At 38.3% G+C, this 11,953-nt stretch overlaps 1 protein-coding gene across 1 annotated transcript in view; it reads right to left on the reverse strand.

Annotated features, from left to right (window-relative positions):
• ADGRL2 (adhesion G protein-coupled receptor L2) overlaps positions 1–11,272 on the reverse strand; it is a 314,082-nt gene extending 302,810 nt beyond the window's left edge. Inside the window, exon 1 of the mRNA XM_032117273.1 lies at positions 11,235–11,272. The gene's annotated coding sequence lies outside the window, so the exon portion shown is untranslated. The remainder of the gene's footprint in view (positions 1–11,234) is intronic.
• Positions 11,273–11,953: the final 681 nt, after the last annotated feature.

An 11,953-nucleotide genomic window follows, 5' to 3' on the forward strand; every position in this document is an offset into this window, starting at 1 on the left:
GAAGCCCTCCCAAATACACTGGGTTTTAGTAGACAAGCCAAAAACTTTCCCTTTGCAGGCAAGTTGACCCAAGAACTAAGAAAGGTGCCTCAAAAGCCTAGAGAGACCTTTCTGTCCCTTTCATGTAGCAGTCTACATCCAGCCTATTTATATTTTAGCAGTGATAAGATGCATGAACACGATTTCAGGGCAAAAGCTTTATTTAAAAATAATTCCAGTCAGCAATACTTTCTTTAGAATCCTGTTAATACCTAACACATGGCATTTGCAAGAAACCTGCTCTTTTAAGAATATCTTTAAGTAAGCTGAATAAGGAAACCCTTCAGGTCCCCGTCCCTGTAAAGTCTGCCAACAGTCTCTAAATCAGTCTCTCCTTTCTCCACAGCAAAAAAATTTCCTGCTGCAGGCTCAGCCTGACCAGCTTCCCATGCCTTGTCCTCCTTGACAACATCTTCCAGTATGCCCCAGCTCTGCTTGCCCAACATCCTTACCCAGAGATTCATCATCTCTCAGGTTTGTGCTACTGGTGTTATCCCAGCACTACTGATGGAAGAAAATGCTACTTCTCTCAATACTCACACCTACTTCTTGTCCTCCTCTTAATTCTTTCCAGCTCCCAGGCCTTCACATTTTGCCTGGTCCACCAGGGTAAAGAAGGGCCAGTAGGCCTGTCTACTCAGAGGGTGATTCTAAATACTATGTATCTAGAGCTCTGCACAACGGTGGCACAGAGAGAAAGCCTAGGGTGGAGGAAAAGAGAAAAAAACTGGAAAAGAAATCTTTAATATATGTTTTTCCACTTCTATACTGAGAATTTTTTACCCTTGTTCAATTTCCTATGAGTAGAACCAGTGATCCAGCTGTGCTTTTTGCCTCTTTTAAAGAGTAAGCTGATTAAAAAAAAAAAAGTCACATAAAGAACACTCTTAGTATATCATAAAAAAGAAAAAGCCCTAAAGAGCAAGCTACAAAAAAAAAAAAAAAAAAAAAAAGAGATCGGTTCTTCCTGACACAGAATAAAATAAATAATTCCTACTTCACAGTTTCCTTGTGAATAAAATGTCCAGTTTTGACTCTCCACCCTTGATACCAAACCTAGGCTGGTGCCAGGGGACTGCAGACACTATTTCTTCCAGGTCCGGGTTTTTAAATTTATTTTTTAAATTTTTATTTATTTATTTTAAATACTCTTAATATCCTGTTTTGAGGATTCTTTTGTCTACCTCTTCCTTTCTTAGCACATGGTATATAGTGAAATATATGCTTATGCTCCTCTCCTTGGTTACTTTCTGAACCTTCACTAACAACTTTTTCCTTACAATATAAATCAGATATAATAAATCAAAATATACTGAATATATTGACAAGAATAAAACCAAAGAAAAAAAGAGAGACTTAACTGGCAAGAATTAAAGGACAGATGTAAGAGGACTTAAAAAAAACCCCAAACAAATAATGATTTGGAGGCAACCATTCAGCCCCACCTACCTCACTATATCTGGCTGTCCACCACATGCTTAATCAATTTAGGGCAGGGACTATTTCAAAAGATCCCGCCTGGCTTTGGTGAAAGTAAAAAAATTAAAATTCAGGGTTTCTTTTAAAACCTAATCTCACCCTTCCCAGTGGAGTGCCTGTCCTTTCTACATCACTTCAATACTGGTTATTTCCTATCCAAGTAAATGTAGTGGGCAGGACGATAACTGACACCTGATCCAAGACAATGGGGCAAGGACCCAGTGCCCGGCAGCCTTGTGCTTTGACAGGCTTTTTCTCCTGGTGACTGTTAGCCATTGTTTGATAACTACAGACTTCCCTTCCCACAGACCTTTCTGAACTCTGCTGTCTTTGAACGGCGCACGAAATGAGAAGGAAAGTATTTACCAGCCGGTAATTACAAGCCACCCCTCATGTAAAGGTAAATGGTAATGAGGAATGTGCAAAGAATAGCTAGCACTGTCAAAAGAGGGGGGAAAAAAAAAAAAAAAGAAGCTTGTAAAACGTAAAGCCATACAAATGCCTTATAGACTTATCCGCAGTAACTGTATCAATTAACCATGCTAAAAGCCCTAACTCAGATGGGCACTGCACACAGCATGTCTGCCAGTGTTTTATTATCAAGTCCATTATGATGAGTTCTTGTCCTAGACAAAAGGAGAACAGAAAAAGAATTCAGGCTGACAAATTAGACTTGAAATCAGTTTCATTTACATAACGACTGGAAGTTCATTAATAACAGAGTTTTAATTATTCATGCTCTTGTTTCACTAGATACAGCAGTTTTCCCCCTGCTGTGCTGGATGTCTGGATTAGGTAAAATGAACCATAGCAAACTGATAGACTGCCCAGATTTCTTAAGTTCTATGCTACTTTCAAGGACAGCACTTGGGGGTGGAAGAGTAGGAGAGGACAGGGGGATGGGAAGAAAGCCTTTCCTTCAGCTAATGTTACAACATGCCGGTGAAGGAGACATTTAAAACCTGCTTTGGGTGTAAACTTTGATTTGGTGGAAACTCAGTTGCAAAATCCAAGCCATAAGAAACAGATGTCAAATTCTGTATTGATTTGCCAAATTCTAGTTCCTTATTTAGATCAGTAGAATCAATAATGGAAGTTTCTGTTAGGATACCTGGTGTGAGCAGAGAGTGTTTCTAGAGAATAACATTTTAGTCTCTCACAAAGAGTTGTTTAACTTCTACACTAAAATCATGGCAATTTTGTAAATTCAGTTTTCTCACATTTTTCTGTGGGCTTTTGTTTTGTATGCGTTTCCTTTTCGGTTAGCTTCATTTTTAATTATAAAGTGGCATAAAGAAGGTCAGAAGATAATATATTTTCTATAGAAAAAATCTAATTACTAGGATCTTTGTAAAAAATTAATCGAAATGCAGCAATGAATGGACAACTTCATCTTATAAGGATAAGTTTTTCCCATCACAGCATCTAACAAGTAACTCCCATTGACTTCAACATACCCTGCAGAGAAAGAATAGGACCCGAGGATTTTACATGACTATTTGCTATTCAGTGAAACCTGAGGGCCCTACTCTCCCGCTGCAGGATGCATGTAATACCCATTGAAATCAATGGGAATTACCCTTACGTCCTGCAGCACAACCAGGCCTCACAGCTACATGTCGTGAACTATGAACACTGGCAGGTGGACAAAGTGAGGGATAGATTTGAAGAATGGTGCTTACTAAAAGATGTAAGTTATACTCTGAGATTCTTCCTTTTTCTCGTAGCCTGTAACTAAGGCAGGAGACCACGGGTCTTTTTTTCAAAACGTGAAGTTTTCTGAGAATAAAACAATGAATTAAATTAAAAAAAAAAAAATACAGAAATTAAAACCAATGGGTGATCTCCTAAGCTTTTACTGTTCAGTGCTTGCTTTTTTGCTGGAAGAACCAGTGGCTTTTTTGCCCACTTTCTCTCCATCCTTGAATGCTTAATTATACAGCTAGGAAAAAAATTATGGAAAAAATCTTAGGAGGACAGAATAGTAGAGATTCAATAGACATCTGAACCATGTTTGCTCTGGTACTCTTTCATGAGTCTTCTGTAATATGTTGCTTATGGAATATGTAATAGGGGGGGTAAGGAGGAGAGGTGTTTACATTTGAATTCAGGTACAATTACACAGCCACCAAATTTTTGCCAATATGTTGTATCTTCCTATTCTGTTTATTGGTAGGTAGTGTACGTGTCCATAATAAATACCATGTCCATAATAAGTCATTGAATGCCAACAGAGGTTTGTTTTTTTTTTTTTTAATGGAAGTCAATTTTAAACTAAAAAGGAACAATACGAAGTTGGAAGTCAGTAAATTTAGACTACATTCCAGCTCTATCACTGTCCCTCATCACATAGCCTACTTGGGGCCAAACCATAAATCCCTCAGTTGTGCTGATGGCTAAGGAGTGTATTCATATATAATCATTCATAGGAATGGTTCTGCAGGGCTAGACAAAAATTCTATGAGTTGCTGTTCACCCCTGTAAATAAGCAGTGCTTAGACTGGCCTCATATTTTCTGTTCCTCTCCCTGGAAATAAGAAGACAGCATTTCCTTGACTGATTGGTTTACTCCATGAATACATTCCTCAGTCAGGTTAGTGATGAACACAGTAAAAATCTGAAATGAAAAGAGCTGCTAGATTCCTGTTTGAGAAGATTTGGTTGATGTGAACAATTTCCTCTCAGTCTGAGAGCGACAACAGGAACATAATAAAGGCATGAGAGGTGTATGGATGCATTAACCGTGTAATGTGTTTTTGATTGGACTTTATGAGAATAATGGGAGTTTCTTACAGCCAGCTCCAAATTTAGGTTGTTCATAAAGAACTAGTGCTAACCTGACAGACCTGATAGGGTCTAGTGGAAAAAGAGGTCTGCTTACCACAGAGGTCAAAAGGGACCAAGGTCATTCCAGCCTGCTCTATGAACACATTTCATTTTTATTCTCACCAAGTTCCCAGATACATGTCTCTCACATTCCTGTGGGAGATCCTATGTTTCTAACTGTTCTTCTAATCTTTTAGGAAACATACCAGGCAGCTCCCACTGCACAGATGGCATGCAGTGTCTGACTGAACCAGCAGACTTGGTGCTGTCTCAATGCCTTTTATTGGCAAGAACTGATTGAGTAGCCCTGATTGATACTCTTAGTAGTAGCTGGACAATCTGCCTTGATATGTTTAATCCACAGACCATGTGGCTGTTGGAAGACACTTTTTTTAACAGCTTTTTAACAATTTACAAGGGCAGCTTTTTTGAGAAATTATCTTTCCTGGTTTTAACATGTTGCTGTCTCCACATATTCTTTGTCTATCACTGGATTTTCTAAAAAAAACCCCTTCCCTGTAACTCAGTGTAGTTTATTTTCAGTTGCTTTCAAGTTTTAGAATATAAAAAGTGCAAAGTCCCAGAAAAAAAATTAGTGAAAAAGTGCCACTTAGTGAAAAAATATACAGTCACGAAAAAACATGGACACACATATCACCTCCTTGTCATTGACAAACCACACTGCTGAAAAACCTAACGAGATAGAAGCTTTAAACAACACATTAAGGCAAATTAAACAGACTGAAGGACTCTCAGATTGCTGTTCTGGCCCACATTTTCAGATATTCTAGATTCAAACCTAGCCAAGACTTGACTATCTAAGACTGTAAGCTTACAAATACAACCCTTAATTTTTACATAAAAAAATAAAGATTAAAATTACCTATCTTTGATCACTTATTTTTGAAACGTGTGACCCACAGCACACATTTTTGAACTTGTCAGACCTAATAGCTGTCTTTAATTAGTCACAAACTCAATGCCATTTGGCCCACTGCACAGTATGTGATGCTGTGAACACATATTTTTCCACGGCTAGAAGGATTATGTACTGCCTCTTCTTTAAGGAGGATACTTAGGTGAAGAGGAAGAGAAAAAAAGAGAGCTGTTTTTCAGATCTAACCTTTGTTATCTCCATTTACTATGTTTTACCTGCTCTCACCAGGTAATTTCCAGTTATTCACAAGTTTCCCTTTAGCCTTAATAAGGAAATCTTTGATTCAGGTTAGTGCAGAAGATTAAGACTGTATTAAGTCTGAAATGTTCTGCTACCAATTAGCCCTCTAGTATTTCTGTAAGCCTTGAATTTTTGATGCGATCAATGACACCAAGTGGAGCCATCTTCTGTGGAGTGGTTATTAAAGATATAAAAATCAATACAAAGATGATACTTGGAAATCTATATCACAAGATAATGAATCACCATGAGAGCCAGCTAAGAAGGAATGTCAGCAAACCAAACAGAAGGTTTGTGCATAACAAATTATTTGATGCCAGTAGAGTTTAAGCTAAATTTTGCATGAGACAGAAGTCTTCAGGCAACACTTACAATACATTTGCATGGCAAGGCTTTAATGAGATGAAGACACAAGACCAACCATGCACAGAGATTTTTGTGCATTAAAGAGAGAGAGACAGAGGGAGAGAGAGATGATTGAAACATATGGGATTAAGACAATAATGCTATAATTTGTCTTTAATGACAAAACAGCATCAAAAACTTTCTCTGTCAGTAATCCTTATTCAATTTCTTTTAAATGAAACATTATTTGCCTGCACCTTAAGTGCTGATTGTTATTGGAGTTGTGTATTGGAGCTTCAGAGGATACTCCAAATTTAATTTGAACTAGGGATTGATTTGGTTGGCTTCAAAGCCAGGTTTTCCTTTCCAAAATTGAACTAGTGCATGACTTTGCAAGTTCATTTGGGTTTACTGTCTGACACAATTGTATGAGACTTTACAGCATTTAGGGCACGTTTTGCCCTGCTGATCTCTTGTTCACTCACATGTCCAGACACACACACAGAGCTATTAAAACAAACAGTCTTGCTGCCCTTCCTGCATTTCCCTGGGAAATGCATTCCTCACTAAAAGCTAAAGATTCAAGAGACTTACACAGTTCAAATTCATATGATATGAAAAACATCATCACTTTAAACTTATACCAAATAAAAGGTTTTGAGAACATTTTACTATCATTAGTTTTCCTAGAACTTTTCCAAAATATGAGAACAGCATGTTCTCATTTTACAGATTACTCATTTTACTGAGGTATGTAAGAAACCAAACGAACATTAAGATAAGACAAAGTCTTCGGTAATTTGATTCTTCTTTAGTTGTGGGACATTTGCCTGCTAATTGCCTATCCTGTCTATTTAAACTGTGAGTTCTTTGGGATACAGCTACATTACTATGACTGAGTCTAAATCATGGTCTCTGAACACTAATGGAATTCAAATGACTGATATTAATAAAAATCAGGTAATAGTATCCCATGGGAAGTCTAGAAGATCCAGAGTGACAACAGGTCCTCTGATGTATTTTATTCTTCTGTAGCTACAAAGCCAATCATACTCTAAAATTTATACAGCTTTACCCCATTATTTATTTTTTTTTTTACAAACAACATATTTTCCTTTTTTAAACTCCATATTCCCTTTCAAGCAGTGTTTGCTCTTATTCAGTAGGATTAGGGCACTTTAAACACACCTATTGCCGTACAACAAATCCTCTGTTTCCTTGTTTTTCCTAGGCACACATAGCTTTCACATTTGCAGCCAGTAAGCAGCAAGTGCTTGCAGATAATCATAATCTCAGCACACAGTCACAGTTTATTGTGCCTTTAACAGGACACTATATGCAAGCCCATCATTCTCTGTTCATCAGCAACCGTCTGTTGTTTGACAGCCACTAGATTTTTATTTAATTTTTTGGTGTGCAATTTATCACCTATGCAAAACCCCTTCTCTACTTCAAATAAAAAGACTAAAAGGCAACAGCAGTTCAGATCCTCACCAGGGTAATATGCATACCTCCAAAGGTTGCATCAATTGAGGATCAGCCCTTTGTCCTGCAAGCAAGAATAACACTGAAACATTAGAGCAACTCTCCTGTTGCCTGCTGGAGGCAGCTGGCAAGTTAGTGAATCAGCCATCCCGTTGTATAGCAAAGCTACTTCAAAACTAAATAGACAAATAAAGAGCAGCCATGACATTCTTCGTGCAGTTTTCACCAGCCATTGCAGTTTTGACTTAATTTGTTTCCCTGCCTCTTTGCATCTTGAGTCTTTGAAGGCAAATGAACCAGTCGGTGTCATAAAACAAGGAGAACTAGAACAGCCTTCAGTAATAACAAAACCTAACGGAAAAAGCAGATCTTCTGCAGGCAACATTTCACATGACTCAAAACGTCTTTGCCGCAGTTTAAATTCTGCAGCCTTGCGATTGTTCTGACACCTCTTTATTGTTCCTTTTAAGTGCAAATGCCTAGGTAGCATCACTATAAATGAAACAGTAGTGTTCACAGATTGCATTCAACGGCTGTTAGAGCTTCCTCTCCTTCATCTGCACAATTTGCATCTATTACAGGCTCAGGAATATAGCTTTTGCTGCTTCTCAGTGGCCTCAGAAGGGCACAAGAACCCCCCCCCCCGCAAAAGAACGGCAGTGAGGCTGATCTTTAAAGCCCTTCCTAGAGGCAGCCCCTCTATGCTGCTTAATGAAGGATGGGAGGAGGGGAAGAGGCTGCTACTGTGAAGACTTTGAAGGACATCACTATGATGTGCAATGCAAGTTCTCTGAATGATCCTGCCTTGGGATACCCACCACAATATTTAAGGTGTTTAACAAGAATTGCTAATAAAGGTGCAGAGCCCTAGTCTGAGCACAGGCATTCAGGGCCTACTGAGCGTGGCCCAGAGGGGTTTTGTACAGTGATTTGTGTGTTAGCCTGTCCCTGGCGTGCAAAAAAGAGATGGGCGAATACATTTTGTACCTGTGAAATTTGCTTTTCTTTCACAGTACAACAGGGAAGAAGAGTGTATAGAGAACAGCCTCTCTTAATTCCCTAATATCAGTTATGTGCTGAGACTCTTTTTTAACAAAATTAACCAGTATGGCCTGAGCTAAAACCCTGTCTGGAAGCTGGGCAGTGTTTTCATGCAAAGCAAGACACAATGCAGGAGGTCCTGTGTGTTTGCTTTCAGGTTGCTCAAATCAAGAGAGGACAACCACACTAAATAAATCAAACATACAAAGTGCAGGAGCTGCCTATTTTTTATTTCTGAGAAAATAGTATTTTGATGATTTGACTGCTCCTCTTGGATATGTAAAGAAAGGTTTGCAGATGAGATTCAGAGCCTTTGTCTCTTTCAGGGAAATGTTTGCAATAATTGACAGGTATAGTCTGAGGTGGCACATTCCAGAAATGAAAATATTAAAAATGTGAGTTGTTTAGGAAAGACACTTACGGTATTTATGTTTAGTACTTGAGTAGACCTAACTTAGGACCTTTAGGTGTGGTACCAATTATAAGCAGGCTAGAGGTGATTGCATACTCAATGTGGTTTTATTATTATTATTATTATAAGTGTGTAGTTATTACCACACAAGTCCAACGTTTCAACAGTCACACTACAGCATGTGATGCCATTGATGTTCAGGTAGAACACACAATTATTGTCCTTTCCGTCATGAGACTCCACTATTGCAATATTCACATCAAACGAAAGCAAAAATACTACTTCTATTATTATTGTTATTTTTCTTTGTTGTGTCTCTCAGGAATCAGAAGATAAGCCAAAGCCAGGAGATGGGAATTCATTTTACTAGGCCACCCTGCTGATCAACTAAAACAATGAGTTACCACACGCTTTATCTCTGTGACAATGCAATGGGATTATATTATTTTATCTTGTTTTACTAGCAAGGCATAATTGTATACAGCCTCTCCATGAAGCACACAAAAAACTGAGACTGGAAATTTGAAAAAAGGAGAGAGGTGTATGGAAATACATTTTCTTCAACTCTGATCAATAGAATAAAAATCTGAAGAATCACTGACACAACATCTTTCATATTCTCATTCTTTTTCGAGATAGAGAACATATTTCACTTACAGAATTGAACTATTACAAACGCAGTTGGAGTCTGCATTATCTGTCCTTTGGATCCCAATCATCGGCTTAAAATCTTGGTCTTTGTCATAGTTTTTTCATTTAAAAGAAAAGAATTAGGTGAGGTCTCTTCAATGACCATAAGAATTTATAAGCAAATACTTCATTTGCATGTCCAGCTTCCACAGAATACAAAGTAAACCTCTCCTCAAACACATAATAGACACATTTTCCTGAAGACAGATATTTGCTTCATATAATATTTTGTTCAATAGTTAAAAAGATAAGATTTTGTCAAATAACCTACAACAAAATCTTGGAAAGCCCTAAGCACTGACTACCTACCTTTCTATTTTAAAATGATATTTTTCTATTACTGCCTTAAACACCTTGCAGCATGACTTCAGTGTCCCACTATAGTACACTATCAAGTGTGGTGCTATTATTCTCCTATAAACTCAAATCAGAGACACAGGAGAGCAAATCACAATGCCTCAACCTTCTACACCAGTCAGTGGCTGTACAGAACACAGATTTTCAACCACTCTAAACATTCTAGCAATTCATTTCAGCTACCTATCTAGCACAAAATTAATTTATATAACATACTTTGATCCTCCCAATAAACTTATACAAAAGCAGGTTTCCTTCTATTAAGAGAACAGAAAAGCCTTAAAGATGAAGTTACAGCACGATGGTGTTTGTACTCAAAGGAAAGCACCTAGTATTGTAACTTACATGAAGCTACTAAGTTCAGAAATTCTGCAAGACCTACACTTGCCATTAAACTCACTTGCTGCCAGCTGCCCCTGCCCAATGACTTAGAAAATGTCCATCATTACTAGAAAAGAGAAGCTGGGTACAGATATCATAGATGATGTAAAACAAACACAGTATTTGTTTATGCAAATGGATAAATTCAGTGGTTTTGTATTCCTCTGAATTTCCCACTAAAACTGAATTTGAAACAAGGTAATTAAATTAGACCACTGGTAGAACTCCAGGAGCTCTACCAGACAAAAGATCCCAATAGCATAATTGATAATTGGTTGCACCTTTCTAGACTTTGCCTTCCAGGGAGGCACATACAGAATAAACAGATGCAAGCAAGAAGATAACCACCTGGCAAAACCTGGATGGCAAGAGCACAGTAGCCAGGTAAGTACAACCACCCATGTAGGAGGGGGAGCACAGAAAATGGTTCATCAGGAACGGCTACGAGGCTTTTCAGCCCCACATGGCACCCTTTTCAGCCCCTTGACACCAAACACTACTGGTCTTTCTCTCAAAAGCAGCATTTTTAAAGAAATTGTCACTGTGGCTGCACAGGCAGTGCCAGGATTCACCCCACTCACTTCCTCATGCTTCCCATCACCTGGTGCTGGCAAAGGTCCCTTTGGCCAGCAAGGCACTGGGATTTGTTTCTTCTTGGGGCTCTATTGTAAAGGGTACAATGTGGATCCTTGTCTCCTTAGGTATAATTAAGTGCTTAAGTGGCAGCATGTCATGCTGCGATTTGGTGATCTGAGCTTAGGACCCAAACTAGCCTGAAAGCTCAGAGGGCAGACAGGCAGCACTGCACTGAATAACTGGTGAAAATTGCCAAAGATAACATTAATTCACGGGATAAATGCACATGAAAAATTTAGAGGGGCCTACCTTCATATCAACTTCATCAGCAATGCTTTAAGGAAAGGATGAAAGGAAACAGCAAGGAAGAAGTCACCAAATTATGTCTGCCACAATAGCACCTCCAATCACTTATAGGTCTCTTACCCAAGATTAGGTTTCATTCTGCCCAGCTTCAGGCAAGGTGGTGTCACTGGAGTACTGTCACCTGCAAAAAAAGCAGAAAATATTTGTAGATTTAAGATACAAACATTACAAGCATTAAAAAAAGTAAAACATGATACGTTTAATCACACCCCTCATCAGAAATGAATCCATATTTATGTAGCAAAAGAAGGATATGGGAGATTTTTCTTCCTTGATCAGTGATCTTAGAAGAGTGACAAAATTGTATTGCAGGCAAGGAGGAAAAAAATGGTGACTGAATGAATCCAGAAGCTCAGTTTGGTGGCTGAGAGCAGGTGAAAAACTGATGAATCTTACATAGTAGTGGAAGGGCAGTAATAAAACAAACAAACCAACAAACAAAAAAACCCCAACCAAAACACCAAACCCAAACCAATTAATTTCTAATCTTCAAGAATTAGTTATTTGAAGAGAGCATTTTTGCCAACTGCCTTTCTTGATCATGAAAATAAAGGAAGGCTTCCACCACCATTAAAACTAAATTTCTTTCTCATCCAGAGAGAAAGTAGTTGCCTTTGGAGACTGAATAAAGACAGGTCTGAATTCTTCCCCTACACTCTATTCTTCCCCAAGCATGAATTCAGAAAGAAAGACAAAGGGGTTATTTCGATTTGCACACCACTGCTTCCTTTCATGCTTTTTTTTCCTTGAAGTGGCATGTGCTCCTTTAAAAGGAGCAG

The sequence above is a fragment of the Corvus moneduloides genome, chromosome 9, assembly GCF_009650955.1.
Source record: "Corvus moneduloides isolate bCorMon1 chromosome 9, bCorMon1.pri, whole genome shotgun sequence".
Lineage (NCBI taxonomy): Eukaryota > Metazoa > Chordata > Aves > Passeriformes > Corvidae > Corvus > Corvus moneduloides.